General features: G+C 43.2%; 1 long non-coding RNA gene across 1 annotated transcript in view; it reads right to left on the bottom strand.

Moving 5' to 3' along the window:
- Positions 1–336: 336 nt before the first annotated feature.
- LOC109496164 overlaps positions 337–20,011 on the bottom strand; it is a 135,358-nt gene continuing 115,683 nt past the window's right edge. Inside the window, exon 4 of the long non-coding RNA XR_006593539.1 lies at positions 337–959. This is a non-coding gene — a long non-coding RNA (uncharacterized LOC109496164). The remainder of the gene's footprint in view (positions 960–20,011) is intronic.

The raw sequence follows: 20,011 nt of genomic DNA, 5'->3' as shown, positions 1-20,011 counted from the left end.
ACCACCCCTCCCACAGAGCCGAGGTCAGCACCTTGGATGGCTCCTGGGCCCTTCTTTCTTTTACTAAAACAATCCTCTCTTTTCATCCCTTTTCTTGGGAGCTCAGGATTCCAACAGCCCTTCTTATCTCATCTTCAAATCCTTACCATTTAGGATTCTTTGTGAGTTAGTAGGATGGTGATAAAGAAGCATGTCTAGCCTTTCATATAATAAAGTTACTCCAGTTTACTAAAGTTTTTAAGAGAGGTAAGAACGCCCCCCCCCCCCCCCCGCCAGAGATAGTTCTTATCACAAAAATCACTTTTCTGTACACTGGAACTTTTTCAGGTACTTGTATCTGGGATAGGGAAGTCTCTACCAAATGAGGCAGCATGGTATAATGACAATGTAACAAACCCAGTTCTGCTCCTTCCCAGCTCTGTGATCTTAACAAAGATGCAGCTTCTTTCTGGTGTAATTTCCTCATTTCTACAACAGGATGATCATGTCGCTCTGCAGGGCTACGTGAGGTCTCAAAATGATGCCTGGCACACAGTGGGTTCTAAAGAAGACCTGCTCTTGGAAAGTTCTTATTCCCTTATTCCCAGTGGTTTATCTTGTGGGAACTACTTCATGTTTATAGGGAAATCTTCATTTCCACTGTCTCACTGGGGCCCATATCCCCATCAGAGTTCAGTTGTAGAATATAGGGTATTCTCTAGCCATCATAAGAAAGAAGGATTTATTTCAAGGTATCAGATGGTTTACAGTATCATTCGAGACTTGACCCTCCCCAGCTCCATCACCGTTGCCGTCATCAGATGCTGTGGAAACATGGCCTCTACCTCATTTCTACCTTCCGGATTTCCCCTGAGCATGTGTGCTTGGCTGAAGTTGGAGCGCATCGGGAAACCTAGCCGCAAGGGAGTCTGGGAAATTCCATCTTCACCTTTCCAGCCTCTGCAGTACAGGAAGGCAGACTTCAAAGAGATCAGAATTGATGCAGAGAATCAGTCTTCCATTTCCACAACAGCCTGACAAGTGATTTTCTGGTAGAAATCTTGTAGCATGGCACCCTGTTTGACTGCTCTTTCCCTGCTGATGGCGCTGAGTGCACTGGGAGCTAAGGGAATCTATGAGCACTGTCTGCTTCTGGAAGCACATCTTTCCTCAGGTCTCTCAGGTGGGACCTGCTTTATTTCCCAAAGGTGGGGCCACTATCTTCTTTGTTCCTCATTGTCACATCCAGACCACTTCCCCTCCTTTCTCTCTCCAAAATCGCAACTCCTGTGAATCCTAGACCATCCTCTCCCTCCCTTTTTAGACACCTTTTTTTAAGAATCTTTTGACTTTTTTAGACAATTATGACTCTTCATTAGAGATTTTATTACCTTGCTCACTGTCTTCCTCTCCACCTCTGCTCTATTCATCATCCTCAGGGACTTCAACACCTATATAGATGATCCTCGAGCACCCTTGCACTGTCCCTTGATCTTTACTTTCACCAACTTTTTCCTCCACCCCACCTCAGTCACCATCTTTCAGCACACCCTAGGCCTTATCATTTCCAACATCAGCACCCCCTCTATGTCAGCTGCATCCATCCTACTTGCTGAACACCACTTCTTGAGTCTCCAGTGCACTTATTAAATGATACCACATTCTTTGAATCTAACAGGAGCTGAAGTCCATTAACCTTTTTGCTTTCTATTATTCATCATGTCCTTTCCGCCTTTACTTCCCTGCTTAGATACCATAGCCCGTCACTATGCTAATTCACTCTATTACCAACTTTTTACCTCTCTACCCCATTTATCAAAACACTTCAGCAAAAGCCCAATCCTAGTTAAACCCAAACCACCCAGCTCTGCACCTGAGCTGCTGAATTTGGCTATAGGGGAATACACCATGTAAACAGGTCTCACTTTAACTACACAACTCTATTTCTTTGCAGTGCCTAGCAATTTACCTAGGAAATCTGCTTCCTAACCCTTGAGACTGTGTTCAGAACTTCTCCTTTCTATTTATTTTTTTATACTGGGTTTTAAGGGGGAAATGAGTTCAATTTTGGAGATTTTGAGTCTGGGATGCCTGTAAGATGTGGAGGCATCCAAAAGGTACTAGAATATACACCTCTGGTCTTAGGAGATGTGTTGGGGTTACAGGTAGACTGGGAAGCATCAGCATATAACTAATACCTGAGCTGTGTTTCCAGTTCTGAACACACACCCGCCCCCCCCAACATACACCCAGATACTCATCAAGAGTCCATATACCACTCAACCTTGACATATACCAATGTCAACCCCAGTTGGACATTTGAGGCCACAACGAAGCAAATCTTGCTAAGTCCTTTCCCAGTTTCTACCTTTTCTCACCCTCAACTTATGACTGTTCAGAAGAGCATTGAGAAAAGTGGGACCCTGTCATTCCCACTTCTGGTCCACCAACCTTGTGAGCTGGACCATGTACACTGCCTTCCTTCTTCCATGGGTGTCCTGTCCCCCTCCTATCTGACCTATTCTGCTTCCTTACCTCCTGTGGTTCTCTATTTAAGTCATCCACTGAATCTACTCTTGTCAAAGTAACCCATGACCTCCATCTTGATGAATCCACTGATCCATCCACTGTGCTCATGTTACCCGTTCCAGGCATGGAATGTTTGAACCTGCCCCCACCCCAGTCAGTAACTTGCCTGTCCTGGGGGATGCTGACCTTGTTGCCTAACCTTAGGAATACATTTCCTCCTAAAGACATTTCAGTTTTAATGGAATAATTCAGCCTTCAGGGTCATGCACACAAAGACGGAGTGAGCTCCACTCTCTTCAGGAGTCCCCTGCGGTGGGGATGGAGAGAGACAGAGAAATGTAAGCTCATGCTCTCTGGGAGTCATCCCACCAGGGGCAAACTGCCAAACCAAATGTCCCTCCGTGGGCAGAGCCATACAGCTACCTACAAACAAATGAATTTTTAGAAGGTGGAAATATTGGTGGCTCTCAGGATTAGACGAGGCTCTGGCAACCATCCAGTCTATTCAGCTCACCTTTCAGAGAAGGGACATGAGGCCCTATGATATAAGGGACTTACACAGGGTCATGCGGACAAGGCATGGTGATACTGCTTCCCTGGGAAGAATTCATTCAGCCAATCAGTACACTTAGCATAGTGGTTGTCTCTGGTCAGGTTCCCTAGAAGCAAAAACCTGAGAGGGATTTGTTTAAAAGGCATTTATTAAGGGAATGATCTCAGGAGAAGCTGCATGGTAGGGAGAGAAGTAGGATAGGAAGGAGAAGTCAAGCAAGAATGTAGTTCAGGTGATAGTTATGTCTAGCCACAGCCTGATTCTGCAGAGAGCTCTAGGGCAACACTGTATCATGGAACTTGCACCACCCTAAAACAAGGTTGCTGGTCTTTTATGTTCTGCTCCAGCTATTTATCAGCTATAGGCTGTTCCAGGCTGGGCGTTGTTACTGCCAGGTACTTCCAGGCAAAGTGGCTGTAGTCTCGAAGGGCAATACTCCCCATAGGGTTTCAGGCGTGAGCTGTTAACAGCAACAACTCTAGCATGGGGGGATGGGTCAAAGGGTCTCCGGAGATCTAGGTGGGGCACCGAGATGTCTGCTACAGTGGTTGTGAGAAAATTCTCTGGATCCCAGCATTAACAGCTGTGATTTAATGTCAGCTCTGTGACCTTAAGCAAGTCACTTAGCCTCTCTAAGCCTCAGTTCCCACGTCTGAAAATTAAGAAAACAATCCTCCCTCCTAGGGTTGTTGGGAACATTTAGTGAGCTAATGCCTATGAAGTGTACAGCCCAGCAACTACAATTTAGTAAGTCTTATTGTAATTATCAGTGCTTACTATTGATAATTATATCACTAAAATGATCACAAGTAATTACAGCGATGATAAAAATTGACAGCCCAGAAAGTGGAGCTGTATGAAGCCCCCCTCTCTCACTGTCCTATGGAACTGGGTACGCACTGTCCACATCTCAACGACAAAATCAGAATTATCCAAGGAGTGGCATTATTTTTATCCACGATGTGGATGTAAATGTGTGCCTTTGCTGCTCCCAGCTCACCACGGAGATAATTAACCAGAAGCAATTACAATGCACTTGGCAAATTGCAGCTTTGCCCTCTTTGCAAGGGACATGTTTTATTTATACTTCCTCCCTCGTGGCTTGCTGATTGATCACATTCCACGTCCAACATTTCCACGTCCAATGAGCTGCCAACGCAGACTTCACCTGGGTTTCCCTCAGGGTTCTCACAGACTTGAGTCTGGGCGAGAAATTTCCCCTTGTCTTTCTGAACGCAGCCATCTCTCTGACAATCCACATATCCGGGTAGGTCCCGATGCCCCCGCCTCTGGCACATGTACAGAGGATCGCCATTGAGTCAGTGCCATATCCTGAGCGAGACACCTCATCTCCTCTGCTTCAAGGACTGCGGTAAGCCAGCACACTTGTAGAATATTGGATCCACAGAAGGCTTTCAAAGTGGACGTTAAAAGTGGAGATCCCAGTAATGCTATTTCTGGGAATCTGGAGAACGAAACCTGGAATGTGGACCTATGCTGAGATTTCTGTGTGAGATGGTCACCTGAGCATTTCTTATTATAGTTAGTGATGGGGGAGGGAAATGAAATGTCCTAACGACGTTTGATATGGTATGTCCAGACATGAGATAGTAGGCAGACATTAAAATAATACAAAGACTATTTAAGTATATAGGAAAATATTGATGAATGGCTTTTCTATACAAAATGAATTTCTTCTATATATTATCCCCATGACCATTTGTATTAGTATTTTTTTTATTGATAGAAGTTTGATATTAATTCTTTGAAACCCAGTGAGTTGCTAGTATTTTAATAAACAATACTCTTCACATATATTAAAGGTTCAAAGTTAATAAACCCTTTATTTTAAATGTTTATTTATTTTTGAGAGAGAGAGAGAGAGTGCAAGCAGGGGAGGGGCAGAGACAGGGAGACAGAGAATCCAAAGCAGGCTCCACACTGTCAGCACAGGGCCTGACGTGGGGCTCAAACTCACAAACCATGAGATCCTGACCTAAGGGGAAGTCAGATGCTTAACCGACTGAGCCACCCAGGTGCCCCTCAAAGCATATAAACTCTTTCATTTCTTAACCCAACACCTGTACTTTTGCATTCAATGAAACAGAAAAAGTAGTACCCACAAGAAATCCTGTATCTTGACTATATTCTCATTTCTCATCAAAATCTATATCCATGGTTTTTGATTCAGATTAGAGAGAAAGATTAGATTTAGATTAGACAGAGAGAGAAGATCTACCTTCATCAGGTGACAAAGTAAGAAAGAGAAAAGGGGGTGGGTGGGGTTATCTTTTGTCCCCGTGAGAGCGGCCATAACAGTGCGGTAAGTTTCACTTAACCACATGGTGTTGCCAGCACTTCCTACATCCTCTCCTTCCCCTGCCTGCACATGCTGAGCACCTCCAGTGGTGCCAACTGGAAAACATCCTCTCTATTAGTCTGCAAGAAAATACTTGAAATAAACAGGATAAACACTTATGTTACATTTTGAAGATTATGTTTCATGCTGATACACTGACACCTAACCTCTGTTTAAAATGAGCTTCAGGGACACATGGGGGGCTCCGTTGTTAAGCTTCCGACTCTCGATTTCAGCTCAGGTCATGATCTTACAGTTCGTGAGATCAAGCCCCACGTTGGACGCTTCGCTGATAGCGCAGAGCCCGCTTGGGGGTTCCCTCTCCCTCTGCCCCTCCCCCACTCGTGCTTGCTCTCTCCCTCTCTCAAATAAATAAATAAACATTAAAAAAAAGTAAAATGAGCTTCAATCACTCTTTTTTTATTTAGAAATTATTTATTTAGCACCTTACACATTTCAAGCACTGGGAGGCCCAGAAAATAAAAATAATGATGAAGTAATCTCTGCCCAGAGGGAGTCCAGAGTTAGTTGGGGGGGGGAGGGGGGGAACACATGTTAATCAAAAAAAGATCCTATTCACTAAAGACTGACAATAGCATGTGCTAGAAAGGAAAGAAGGGATTTCACTTAGTAGAAGTAAGTAAGAACTGAGCTGACACTTGGAGGGTAAGTAGGATTTAATGAAAAAAAAAAAAAAATAGGAGAGGAGGAAGAGCATCCCAAGAAGAAAGACAGCTTGTGCCAAGGCCCTGAGGTGGAGACTATGACCACCTTAACAGAAATTGGAATCAACAAAGAGGTGGGAAAACATAGCACAAAGTGAGATTAGAAGGTTTGAGTACGCAGGAATAACACTGTAAAGGGGCCCTTTTGCTGAACAATGTTGGATGCCTATCCAGCATCTAACCCAACTTTCTCAATAGAATTCCAATTTTGTTTAGGTATTCAACCTACTGCATACAGCTTATGTAATGCAGGAGGAGAGGACACCACCCTCAGCTCCAGGGATGGGTTCCAACAGGTCTAACTCAATCCTCCCAGATCCCAGATTTAGGCACTGCCGTGGGGCCAGAGTAAAAATGTAACCTGAATCGGACCAATCAGACCCCCAAAGGATGGGGAGAATATCATCCCATGACAGGGAGAGGCCTTTCTCTCCCTCTGGGCATAAATAAGGAAGCCTGTTGACCTAATTGCTACTGTCAACCATGGGATGAAGCCAACTGGGTGGACAGCAAAGAGGACAGATGAGAAGAACCTTGGTCCTCGACCATATTCGTATGTCACTAATCAAGCAACCCTGAAGCTTGAATTACCCCTGGACTTCTTAAAATGTGAGACAGATGGGGCGCCTGGGTGGCGCAGTCGGTTAAGCGTCCGACTTCAGCCAGGTCACGATCTCGCGGTCCGGGAGTTCGAGCCCCGCGTCGGGCTCTGGGCTGATGGCTCGGAGCCTGGAGCCTGTTTCCCATTCTGTGTCTCCCTCTCTCTCTGCCCCTCCCCCGTTCATGCTCTGTCTCTCTCTGTCCCAAAAATAAATAAAAATGTTGAAAAAAAAATTAAAAAAAAAATAATAAAATGTGAGACAGTAAGTTTCTTTGCCGTTCAAGCCAGTTTGAGCCAGGTTCTCTCACACCTGCTTCTGAAAGCATCACACCAGATACTTCCTTGTGCGTAAGGATTGTTGCCTTTATCCCAAGCAGAACACTGTTCTGGAATTCGGGTGAAGAGTGCATAATTCTGAGAAAAATGTTAGGGGATCTGGTACATTCCTTACCGCCACTACCCCCAAATATTCCGATATTAAATGAAAAGATGCAGAAAATGAAATTACACATGATCCCAACTGAATTAAGCACCCATGTGCACGCACACACACGCACACACACTGAAAGAAAGACTAGCAAGAAAAGTGCTATGTTAAATTCTTGCTCCTAGGTCGGGATTATGACTAGAGTTTTAGCTGTGTTAGGGTTGGTTTAGTTTGGTCCCCAATGTTCTTCAGCGCTTTCTGACTTCCCTACAATGAATCCACTTTACTTGTTACACATAAACGTCAAAGGCAATAGGTGTGTTTTCCATCTACATTTATACTCCCTGTCACAAAAGAGGCTTTTAAATTTGTTTAAATACAATGGCCAAAACAAAACTAAAGAGTAGCCCATCGCACATAATCTACTGGAAAAGGTAAACATTTCTAGTCTTTAGGTACTATATCCATAGTTATGGATTTTTCCTTGGTCATGTACTAGAATATAATATCTTGAGAGCATGAGTATGTCCAATTTTATTTTAAATCCTCAATTTATAAAATAGTTACTCTTGCTCATTTTCAAGCCCCAGTATATAAAGCAGAGACACTTGCAAATGGTGAGACCCTCAGGAGATATCATTTAGCATCTCTGAGTAACATACTTAATTATCATAGCGTGAGGTACTTTTAATGGCACATTCTAACACCAAGATTGAAAACTGATTTCTGAGAGGAAAATTAAGTGATATTTCCACTCACATGCTTTACTTAAATACAAACCGCATGCATAATTATCCTTGATTTCCACTGCCATTTAAAAAATAAAATTAAAAAAGTGAAAATATGACACACTCATGGAGTTTTTCTTTTTCCATAACTACAGTTACCAAAAAAGTAACAATTACCAAATACCCCTCCCAAATGGTTCATGTACTCCTTATGGGTTGGAGAGCCCTATTTGCTCTATTATAGGACTAAAATTCCAAAGCCAGCCTTCCTGCAATCACACTCATTTGAGAAGGTTTCATTCCAGGAAGTAAGATGGTATCATTTTTACTAATTACCTTTAAACATAAAATTTGCATTTTTTGTTCAATCTTTGCTCAGCTATGCACATCTTCCTTTTTTTCCCCCAAAAGTAACAAATTGAACTTCTTATTTTGCATTACCCATTTACTCTCTAAAATGGCAGGGGCATTTAAAAAAATTTTTTTTAATGTTTATTTATTTTTTTGAGACAGAGAGAGACAGAGCATGAACGGGGGAGGGGCAGAGAGAGAGGGAGACACAGAATCTGAAACAGGCTCCAGGCTCTGAGCTGTCAGCACAGAGCCCGAAGCGGGGCTCGAACTCACGGACCGGGAGATAATGACCTGAGCCTAAGTCAACACTTAACCGACTGAGCCACCCAGGTGCCCCAAGAGGTCTTTGTTTTGATCTGTAATTTGTAAAGCAAACAGGAAATAGACAACAGGAAATTGTCAACATTTTGTTTTAATGTTTATTTTTGAGAGAGAGAGAGAGAGGGGGAGCCCGCACACACACACAAACACACACACACACACACACACACACACACACACACACACACACACACAAATGGGGGAGGGTCAGAGAGAGAGGGAGACAGTGAATCTGAAGCAGGCTTCAGGCTCTGTCCTCTGTCGGCACAGAGCCCAACGCAGGGCTTGAACTCACAGACCGCGAGATCACGACCTGAGCCGGAGTCAGACGCTCAACCGACTGAGCCACCCAGGCGCCCCTGGCAGGGGCATTTTTAGATAACAAAACCAGACAACCTAACAGGTACATCAGAGGCAGCATGTCTTCCCGCGGGTGCTGCTTCTGTAATGAGGGAACGATGATGAAGAGAAAGGCAGTGGGCATGAAGGTGGGGCAGAAATATTCTGGTTCTCCCCTCTGTGAGCACATGATAGGACTGTACTGCTTTGAAAACAGAGTGGCTCTTTAACCTTCTGTGGCGAATGGCTTCTGTGCACAAATGATGTGTGTCATTTCTAAGCTGAAGTTGAGAGAGCCCCACACGGGTCATTACACCCCCTTCCACAGCCAGGGAGGTGCTGGAGGCACATGTCAAAGTTAACCCTCCATCAGTGGGAGTCCTCAAGTGACCACAGACGCAGAAGGCCACTCCCAACCAGCACTGGAGAAATGCCACTGTGATTTGGGGGTTGTTTCTTGGTGCAACATAACCAGGCCTATCCTGATGTACAGAAGAAAAAAAAAATGGAAAAGAGACTGTGAATTCCTTCAAAGGCCCTTCATGCTCCTGTTGAAACATTAATTCCCCATTTGGTAAACTATAAGTTAGTGAACTCCATATAAAAGTATAAAATCGTCCTAGAAATGCTTAAAGGTCACTGTATTATAATTAAAACCTTTTCCTTATAATCCTGAGTTTAGTTTAATTTTTTTAAATGTTTTTATTTATTTTTGAGACAGAGAGAGACAGAGCGCGAGTGGGGGAGGGGCAGAGAGAGGGGGAGACACAGAATCTGAAACAGGCTCCAGGCTCTGAGCTGTCAACACAGAGCCCGACACGGGGCTCGAACTCACAGACTGTGAGATCATGACCTGAGCTGAAGTCGGACGCTCAACCGACAGCCACTCAGGCGCCCCAGCCTGAGTTTAGTTTAACTCTAAACCTGTATTTACTGGGTTAACGGGATGAATTTATGGGTTGCTGTGAGTTTCTAATTTGGGGTTTTCATGTTGATGACTAAAAAAGTGGCCATCAATACTAGCACATTGTGCATAACTTGGAGGGCCAACCTATGCAAGTCAATGCCAGAGCCCAGGTTTACGTCTGTGTTTAGACTTCTCTTGGCACCCAATGGGGCTACTTTGTCAAGGGCTAGGGGATAAAGAACCAAATTGGAAGTGCTGCATTTGTGCCAAAGGAACATTCCAAGAAGACACAATGTAGCTCTAGTCTCTTTTTGATTAGATATTGTTCGAGCTATTTCTTTTTGCTAAGCACTATAACTGATAAGCATTAGGTTTTGTTTCCTGAGACCTGTTTCCTCCCTATGCCTAAAGCTACCCGCGCCTAAAGATGTACCTGGAGAACCAGCGGCCGGTGCTAGAAAAGAAGGACCAATGCAGACCAGTCCCTGGATCCCAGCCACATCAGACGGCGCACATGTGTGCCAGCAATAGGACCACAATGCATATGAAAGTACTTAGAAATCAGCACAGCACTGTCCTGACACAAAATGAAATCAGTGAAGGAGAAGAAAACGATGACAGAGAAGGTGATGAAGACGATGACAGGCTGGATTCTCTCCTGGGTTCAGAAGCATTTAGCACTGGTGTCAGGAACCAGTGACTCCGGAGAGGAGAAAACCCTGGTGAGACACGCGCTCTGGCCTCAATGGGCTTCCAGGCCAGGAAGGGGGCAAAACAAGAAAATGCGCACATCACAGGAGGAGACTGTAGAAAAGAGAGGCATCGGTTCTGCTCAAAACAAAGGTTGGAAAGCAGGTGTTGTGACAGAAGCCACTGGGATGGCTAATTTTATGTGTCCCCTTGACTGGTCATGATTTGTTGTTATGGTCACCCCATGCTAGGCAGTGGGCACCCAGTTCTACGGGAAACCTTGAGCTCGACTCAGCCTTCATGGAATTTACAGCAGAGCTGTTTGTGTGGAATTGTTTCCTGCTCTGACCACACTCTTATACGCTCGTGAAGCACAAATCTCACACACTCCCCATATTACGCCTTTCTTTGATGCCAGTTACTATTAAATAGTACTTTTTAGTTCCTTGTAGCAGGCAGCGGCTGTGCACTCGGCTTTACATTCTATCTGCTCGGTCACTGCTGGGAATTTCCTCCTCGTTAGAACAAATTAACTCCACGCGTTCATCAGAATTTGGCGGCTCACCTGTAAAGGACTGAGGCCATGCACATCGTTTGAAAAATAATGTTCCAGAAGAGTAGGAAGGCAAATTCTGTCCCTACTCTTGAGTTTATTGACTGCCACTCAGTATTCTGGTTTTGAAGAGCACTTTTGAAAAACACTTCCCTCACCACCTTAAATCTGTTCAACTCTATTTTAAAGGGAAAATGCAATTCATCTGATCCTGATTTGTTTGCACTTAACTCATCACAATGTTGTTTTGAAGAAGCTGATGTGCAAAAAGCCTTTTCATCAGCTTTGTGAAGAGCTTTTCTCTTCAAGGGGAAAAAAGAAATCAGACAGTGTTTACCAAAGGTAAACAAACCAAAGCCTTAAAAAAAAAATCCAAGTTTATTTCTAAAGACTGAACACACCAAAGGTCAAGGGGGTTTGAGACTTACAGTCCCTGCTCCCTCACTTGAAAAAAGAAATGTGGCCCAGAATCAACCACCTGGTCTTCCAGGCAGAAGCTGGTGAAGCCCTACAGAATGTTCCAGAGCTGCGATGTGTGTTTGCTATAGCCAATAAACACTCCTAATGATGCTCTCAACAAAAGCCCATATTTTGAGCCTTGTTTTCTCTTTTCTTTTCATGTTGTTTCTCTCAGTGAAAGGATCAAAGCAATGAGGCTACTTTTTCTCCACTCAATCAGACAGGAGTTCTTTGAAGTAAATGTATTTTTTTTGCTTTTGCCCTTTTCCTTTTCTCCTTAAGGAAGAATCTTTATGATCAGAGGCTGACTTTGTGAATTTCCTAACACTAGTGCCTTAGCAGGTGCATGCATGTCCCAGGAAGCAGAGCCTGTCTTTTGCTTGGATTTCCCCTTCCTGTCTTCGACTTGATGAGAGCCATCGGGTGATTTTAATGCACCCCAGGATGGTTGAGAACATCTGAAGACGACATCATCCATTCATCAAAAACATATGAAGACAAAGACACAAGAGTTCAGCTGAACAGAAAAATAAATCAGGGACTTTTGAAAAGGCATTTGTAGTTACAGCTTAAGGCTGTCTTGTGTAAAAAAAAAGTATCAAAATAACTCCATTAATGATCATCTCAGAAGCAAAATGAAGCTGAAAGCTTGTTACTATGGTTCTTGCTTCCACGGGGGAATTCAGAATATCTTATAAAAAATAATGGGATGGTGAATAAAAAAAAAGATGCAGAAGTCAAATTGAACATGACTTCATCAGGAGCCTGACAGTGGCATATACTGTAGAAAACCAGAGAGTCTCCATGAATGGGTAGCTTCTCATGAGTGATAAACAATTAATAACAGTAGCTAATGCAAACTGAGCACTTACTATGTTCTGGACATTGTACCAAATATTTTTACACATTATTTCTTTTAATCTTCAAATCAACCCTATTAAGTAGGTGTTATTTCTAGTCCTATTTCACAGAAGAGAAACTGAGGTTTAAAATACCCAAGGTTGAGGCACCTGGGTGGCTCAGTTGGTTAAGCCACCAACTCTTGACCTCAGCTCAGGTCGTGACCTCACGGTTCATGAGTTTGAGCCCCACATCTGGCTATACACTGTCAGTGCAGGGCCTGCTTGGGATTCTCTCTCTCTCTGTCTCTCTCTCTCTCTGTCCCTCCCCAACTTGTGTGTTCTCTCGCTCTCTCTCAAAATAAACAAACTTAAAAATAAAAAATAAAATAAAATACCCAAGGTCAACATAGGTTGAAAGTGGCTGAGCCAGAACCCAACCCCTGATCAATTTGAGGCTAAAGCCCGAGCTCTGTGGTTTATCATATGTGGCTTATGTGGTTTATCAGAAACCTGTTACTTATATTCATATTCTTTGCTACTCAGAGGCTGAAGTCACTTCTGTCCTGGTTAAGCAAACTGAAGCAATAATCCAATTGTTTTAGACAAAATTCCTTTTTCACTATTAATTAACTCAAAGAAAGAAAAATCGTTTTATAGATGTTTCCAGAAATTCCCTCCATATTCCCTTTTGTAGAGTGGTAGTATAAACCTATTTCCCTGTACATTTTCCTCATCAAAGATGTAATGGGTTTAATGAAACCCATCAAACTCTACACCTAAAATGCCAGCATTTTATCATATATAAATTGTATCTCAAAAGAAATTGTCTCAAAAATAAAGATCCCAGAACACTCAATGGGACATGGTCCCAGTATGTCTTTGCTTCCCCATGTCCTAGATTTTATGTCAAATTATTCTCAAGCTGAACTACATGACATTGCCATATGTACATGTCAGCCCCATATAGACCAACTTTTAAAAGTTTTAAAATAGCATTCACATGCTTGTGCCATATAATCTGCAACGATTCTCACCCTCTGTTCTAGGAATACGTTTTCACTTAGATGAGTTTCTGGACCAGTAAATGCACCGGGTGAATGGGATTTTTTTCATTGCCTGCCTTCTTTGCCTTTCTTCTAGCTTTCCACCCCAACACTCAGCTGGATTACATTTCCCAGTCTCCCCTGTGTTAAGGCACAGCCTTGTGACTGAGTTCTGCACAATAGAATGTGAATAGAAGTAACATGTATGAAAATCTCCTAAAGGCTATGTTCTGCTCTTTTTCCCATCTAAGGTCTGGAAGTAAAGAATTCTGAGGCCTTTGACTGAGGCACAAGACAGAAAAAACCTCGGTCTCTGAATCAGAGTGTGAGAGATCACCTTCCTATCCAGCACCTTTAAAAGAGCAAGAACTCACTTCTGCTGCATTAAGCCACTGAAACATGGAGATTCGATCTTACAACTAGTGCTATTTTACCAATAGTCTTTCTTTCAATAATATTTATTGTGGATTGTCTACATCCCTTAGAGACCAACTCAATGTACCAAAAATTAAACAAATACTCTTCAAAGCTATTGAACTTTGAGAAATGAGGATATACAGAAGATAAACTTCCCATTTATAGAAGCCTTCTGTTATCGGTGACCCATCATTCATTCAGCCACTTCCTAGGAATAGTCTCCCCATTTTTCCTTTGGGAAACCACCCTCCTCTGAGCCCAGCCATGTGATTTAGACGAGGCAGAAACCCCATCTGTGTGTGGGCTCACACTGGCTTAAGCCAACCAGTACTCCTGACCCTCTGGCTCCAAGGACTGGCCAGTGAAACACAAAGGTGTAGGAGGCATTGCTGAGTCCTTCTATCAAAAAAAAAGATTCCTCTTCTTCTGCCAAAGCTAGTGCAGAAGCCAAAGTTTCTTCTGCCAAAGCTGAGAGACCCTCTCTCTCAGCCTAGAGAGTGCATCACAACGTTGTTAAAGCCTGGGACTGTAGTTTTTTTTAAGGAACATTTTTAGGCTCTCAGCAAAACTGAGATAAAGATACAGAGATTTCCCATATACCCCTTGCCCCATACATGCTCAGCCTCCCCCACTATCAACATCCCGCACCAGAGTAGTACATTTGTTACAAACAGTGAACCTATCTTGACACATAATCACCACACAAAGTCCATAGTTTACATTAGAGGTCACTCTGGATGTTGTACATCCTATGGATTTGGACAAATGTATGACATGTATCTACCATTGTATCACACAGAGTACTGTATCATATAGAACAGATTCGCTGCCCTAAAAATCCTCTGTATCTCTCCTATCATCTCTCCATCCCCACTGACCCCCAGCAACCACTGATCTTTTCATTGTTTCCAGAATTTCATATAGGTAAAATCATACGGTTTTTAGATTGGCTTCTTTCACTTAGTAATATGCATTTAAGTTTCCTCCATATCTTTTCATGGCTTGATAGCACTTCTTTTTAGAGCCAAATAACATTCCCACTGTCTGAATGTACCACAGTTTGTTTATCCATTCACCTACTGATGGACATCTTGGTTGTTTCCAAGTTTTGGTAATTATGAATAAAGCTCCTATAAACATCTGTGTGCAAGTTTTCGTGTGAACACAAGTTTTCAACTTCTTCGGGTAAATACCAAGGAGCTTAATTGCTGGATTGTATGGTAAGAGTATGTTTAGTTTTGTAAGACACCGTCAACAAAGTGGCTTGTACCATTTTGGATTCTTAGCAGCAACGAATGAGAGTTCCTCTTGTTCCACATCCTCTCCAGGATTTGGTGTTCTCAGTGTTCCAGACTTTAGCCATCCTAATAGGTATGTAGCTGTATCTCACTGTTGTCCTGATTCACATTTCCCTGATGACTTATGATGTGGAGCATCTTGCCATATGCTTGTTGGCCATCTATGCATCTTCTTTGGTGAAGTGTTCTGTAGCTAGTTTGCTGCCACCCAAGGGAAGCTGGCCTGGCAGACCTGCTGTGTGAAGCCTGCAGATGGAGATCCTGCTCCATGAGGAAAATCTGAGGAATTGGGGGAAATGGGTCATGAAGGACTTCATTCTACTATCTCGGTCAACACTGACCTCACATCTGGTCTTCTGGATTTCTCGGTTTTTTAGGGCTATTACTCTCTTATAGTTCAACCAATTTGAGTTGAGTTTTCAATCCTAAATTATGCAAATTTGCTATTCATTCATTCAACCATTCTGAATTTGGCTGAGTAAGGAAGTATAATGATTACTATGAATTTGAAAATGGACCAAGGAAAACTCAATACTGAAAATACTTATTGAAATGTTCATATTATTGTCTGCCTTATGAAGACTGTTCTTTTTTTCCTTCTTTCACAATTAGTAAAGCTTCCAACTCAAGCCTAACTATAACGGTACAATCACTCCTGCGATGATAATTGAGCCTCGGCATTTGGGAAAAATTCAAGCTGGACCACGGCTGATTGTCAAATAATTTACAGGTATTGCATTTATTTGTACATCCTGCATTATAATATATATTCATTATGTAAGTTAAAGTTGTAACCATTTGTTCTGACACATCACATTTTCAAACATGATATAGAAAAACAGCGTGTAGCTCTAGCTGAGGTGGTGTTGTAATCCTAAGACCTTTTACCAATTGCTCTTGTGTTTTAGCTGAATCTTAGTCTACTCTCCCCACGTCTCTCTGGCCCCTATTACCTTTCATTCATTCGTTCGTTCTGAAATCGAGTGGATAAAGACCGACGATGTAGAAAGTCAACTGCCAGAAGAACACAGGATAGTGAGCACACCACTGAACCTATAGCTGCTTTTGTTTTATTTTCATTCAGTCCCCTCTCATCTTTACTGCCTACATAAGTCAATATTCTTTTGGTGAAAGTGACAACACCCCTACCCCAAATGACATAATCAAAAGAGGGACATAACCTACTGGCTGGGCAACTGAAACATCCTGGGAAGATCAAATGTGATTAGACCCAGAGCTTGGGTGGTGCCAGATGGTCACACAGTCTCAGGCTCCCTGTCTCATGACTCTGATCTCTATGACCACTCACTCCTCATGTAGTTGCCCTCAGAAGCTTGTGCTCTTATCACAGCTTCAAATCTAGCAGAAAAGAGCCTTCCCCAAGGGCACTGCTTGGCTCAAATGCCCATTTCTGAACCAACTGCTGTGCCTGTGGGAGGGGGGGGATGCAATGCTCTGATTGGTCAGGACTGTATTACTTATAAATCCTCTGGAACATCTTCCTGTCCTGTCCCCACCATAGCTACTGGCTTGCTGCCATTTGCTCTTATCAAGCATGGGATAGCAGAAATGGGGTTGGTTTTATAGCTAGATGGACCTGAGTTCAAACCCTAGTTCCATCTGTTTTTAGACTGAGTGAGCGGTTAAGCTCTATGAGCCACAGTTCACTTATTGTCCAGAGAAAGCATTCAACAAGCATTAGATTTCTGTTCTCTTCTCATTATTTCTTCTTCTTTTTTTAATGTTTATTTATGTTCAAGTGAGAGAGAGAGAGAGAGAGAGAGAGAGAGAGAATAAGTCAGGGAGGGGCAGAGAGAGAAAGGGACAGAGGATCCAAAGCAGGTTCTGCACTGACAGCAGTAAGCCTGACACGGGGCCCAAACTCATGCCATGAGATTGTGACCTGAGCCAAAGTCAGACGTTTAACCAACTGAGCCACACGGGCATCCCTCTTCTCATTATTTCTTATTGCAACACCAGCGATACCTAGAGTTTTCTAGGTGTGGCTGATAATTAGTCATCTAAAGGTCCTGGGTATATTTTCCCAATGTTTTGTGGCTAGGGCACTGAAACTGAACCGTACAAGCTCTAAGACTGAGAGAAACCATCCCTTTTAAGAGGTGAATTTGCCTTTGTGTAGTAAACATTTCACTCCCAGAATGCATTTTGCTGACATAGTCATCACAGTTCAACAACTTGGCTAGCTAAGCTAAAAATGAAAAAAATGGAGAAATGGAGATAGACTAGCTCCTCTCCAGGACTTGAATGAGGATAGCAATCTTTTCCTGGGAGGAAGTGGCCCCATTTTGGGAGGTAACTGAATTCTAGGTGCTTTGCAAGCCCATGCCCCCATAGACTGCCACCTAGTGGGAGAAATGAATCTTCCCATTTGCGCACATCAGACCCTAATCCACACTCCTAGGGTGGTAAACACCATGCCTGAGGCTTTAAGCCAACCTTCTAACTCCAAGCTTCCATGTCCTTTCAAAGGAAACTAAGCTGTTTGCAAAGACAAAGCTCTGACCAGTCCCAGTAAGGCTATACCAGGTGGCTAGCTTGGTTTCCAATACTGGGAATAGCCACCCCAGAATTCCCCACTGTGGAAGCTTCCCCACCCAGGTAGCCCTCCAATCTCAGGGTTTTTCTTCCCTTGCTTAACACATCAAAACTCATCTGGTGTATGGCTCATTCGCTCAGATCTTGGCCAAGCACTCAGTCAGTGAACCAACCTGATAATGTAAGGCATGGCTTGCCCATCACAGCATTTCCCAAATAACGTGTATTTCTTTGAGACAAATTACCTCCCTCAATGCAAAAAAGTACATCTAAAAATTCTGGTGGAATGAGTTTGGTTGAGAAGATATCTCTCTGTCCTGGAAATCTGATCAGTTTAGGTTTGGCTAAAAGTATACCACACAAGAAAAGTTGGCTTCAGGACTTGAGGCAGTTAGGATTCCACAAGAAATGTGACTGCAGATACATCTAAATTCCCACCATGTTGCATTAAGCTTCTGGGTAGGAGGCATTATAATTGTAATGCTTTTATCATTTTGTGCATTTGCTCACCAGGCTACATAAAACATCATTATAAAGTACTTTTTTTTCCCCCATTGGAAAATTTCTGGGAGGAAGTCTCTATTTTATCAACAGAATGAGAAACATTATGGTTTTGTCTTCCTAACACAAGCTTTTTCAAGGAACTTCTTTTATCCCTTCTGTTTTGTTTTGTTTTGTTTTGTTTTGTTTCGTTTTTTTAGCTGACCTTCAGAGACTGACCCATAAAAGTGTGCCTGAAGTATGGAAAGCCCAAATGGATTTCATTTCACCTTGGGTTATTCTAACACTCTAACTTCTGCTTTTGAAAGGTACATAGCAGTATAACCATCATGAAAGTTTCTATTCAAGATCCTTTCTGATAGACTATAATTCAGGGCTTTCCAAAAAGCATTGAGGGAACACTTCTCAGAGATTACCCTCCACCCACGGGCCCCAAACCTTGGTATTTGCACCCCAAAATAGCTTGACACACATACCTCACTGGTGCTCAATTTCAGTTGCAGTCACACCTGGATCTTATGCATTTCATAGACACTTGAATATTGAGGTCGCTTCTTAAAAACAGACCTGTTTAAACTTATATTCGGTTGACTAGAGAGAAGGCACTGACATGGCTGGAGCCAAGGCCACTCAGCTTCTGAGAACTGACCTCTAAGAGCAAGGATTCTCATTTTTGTCCAGGCTAGGAGGGATGGAATTGTTTGTTCAAACCTCTGCCTCCCTTCCCTGTGCCCTGAGACAGCTCATACGGTGGAGAGAGCCCTGGCTGAGGACTCAGGAGACTCGAGACTCTGCCAAGAGCTGGACGTGATGTGACCTTCTGCAAACTGTTCTCGGAGGCTCAGTTTCCCTGCTTGCAAAATGGGGTGGGGTATGGAGGCCTTGGCTTGTATTGGACTCAACATTCTCATTGCTGGGACCTGGGAAGGGGGAGGCTTTCCCTTCCAAGAAACAGAGGAGAGGTTTGGACCTTCTCCCTACAAAGTATACCGAGATCCAAAATATTACCTAGAATTGATGGCCCAAGAGTATCAGCTTAAAACTGCCAAGCAAGGTACCCTCAAAACTTCCTTCTCCCAGTAAAATGAAAACAAAATAAACAGCTAATTTTTCATTCCAAAACTCTGATGGCCATGCTCGAGTCTTCTCTTCCTCTCGTCTCTGCCCCCACCCCCACATCTCATCTGCCATGATTACCTGCCAACAAACACAAGACAGATGCAAAGATCCATTTCTCTCCACCTGCCCCACTTCCCCTGAGTCCAAACCACCATGGCGGCCCTCACTGATACCTCTTACCCTGACCTCCTATGGTCCATTCCTTCACACATGACTCCTCTGCCCATTGGATGTCCCAGCCTATCGCCCACCACTCTCCGCCACCAGCCTTACCCTCCTGCTTTCTGCCCCTTGTATCTGCCAAAGTTCCTGCCCCAAGGTCCCTTCCACCCAGACCATTCCATTCCCATAGGTTCACATCCAGTCCCAGTGCAAATGCCACCCCACCTCCCAAAGTGGAGAAGCCCACCTGCTACACTTGTTTTCTGTCCTCCTGTCTTGGTGTCTTCACAGCATTTATCATTGACTAGCATGATCCTGTTTCTCTATGGTTTCCTAGCTTACAGCCCGTCCTTCCTCCCTCCCTCCCTCCCCATCCTTGACAACAAAATGTAAGTCCTACCAGAGGAGGGACCTTGTTTACTATGTATCTGAGCCATGGTGGCTGCTTACTACATATTTGCTGAATTCATTAAATAAAATAATAGTTAAACCATTCCTTTACCATTGTATAATAAAACTAGCAGATTAGCTCCTGTTTTAAAATATTTT

Source organism: Felis catus, chromosome A2 (assembly GCF_018350175.1).
Source record: "Felis catus isolate Fca126 chromosome A2, F.catus_Fca126_mat1.0, whole genome shotgun sequence".
NCBI lineage: Eukaryota > Metazoa > Chordata > Mammalia > Carnivora > Felidae > Felis > Felis catus.
Note: the sequence above shows the minus strand (reverse complement) of the source record. Positions and strands in the feature narration are given on the sequence as shown.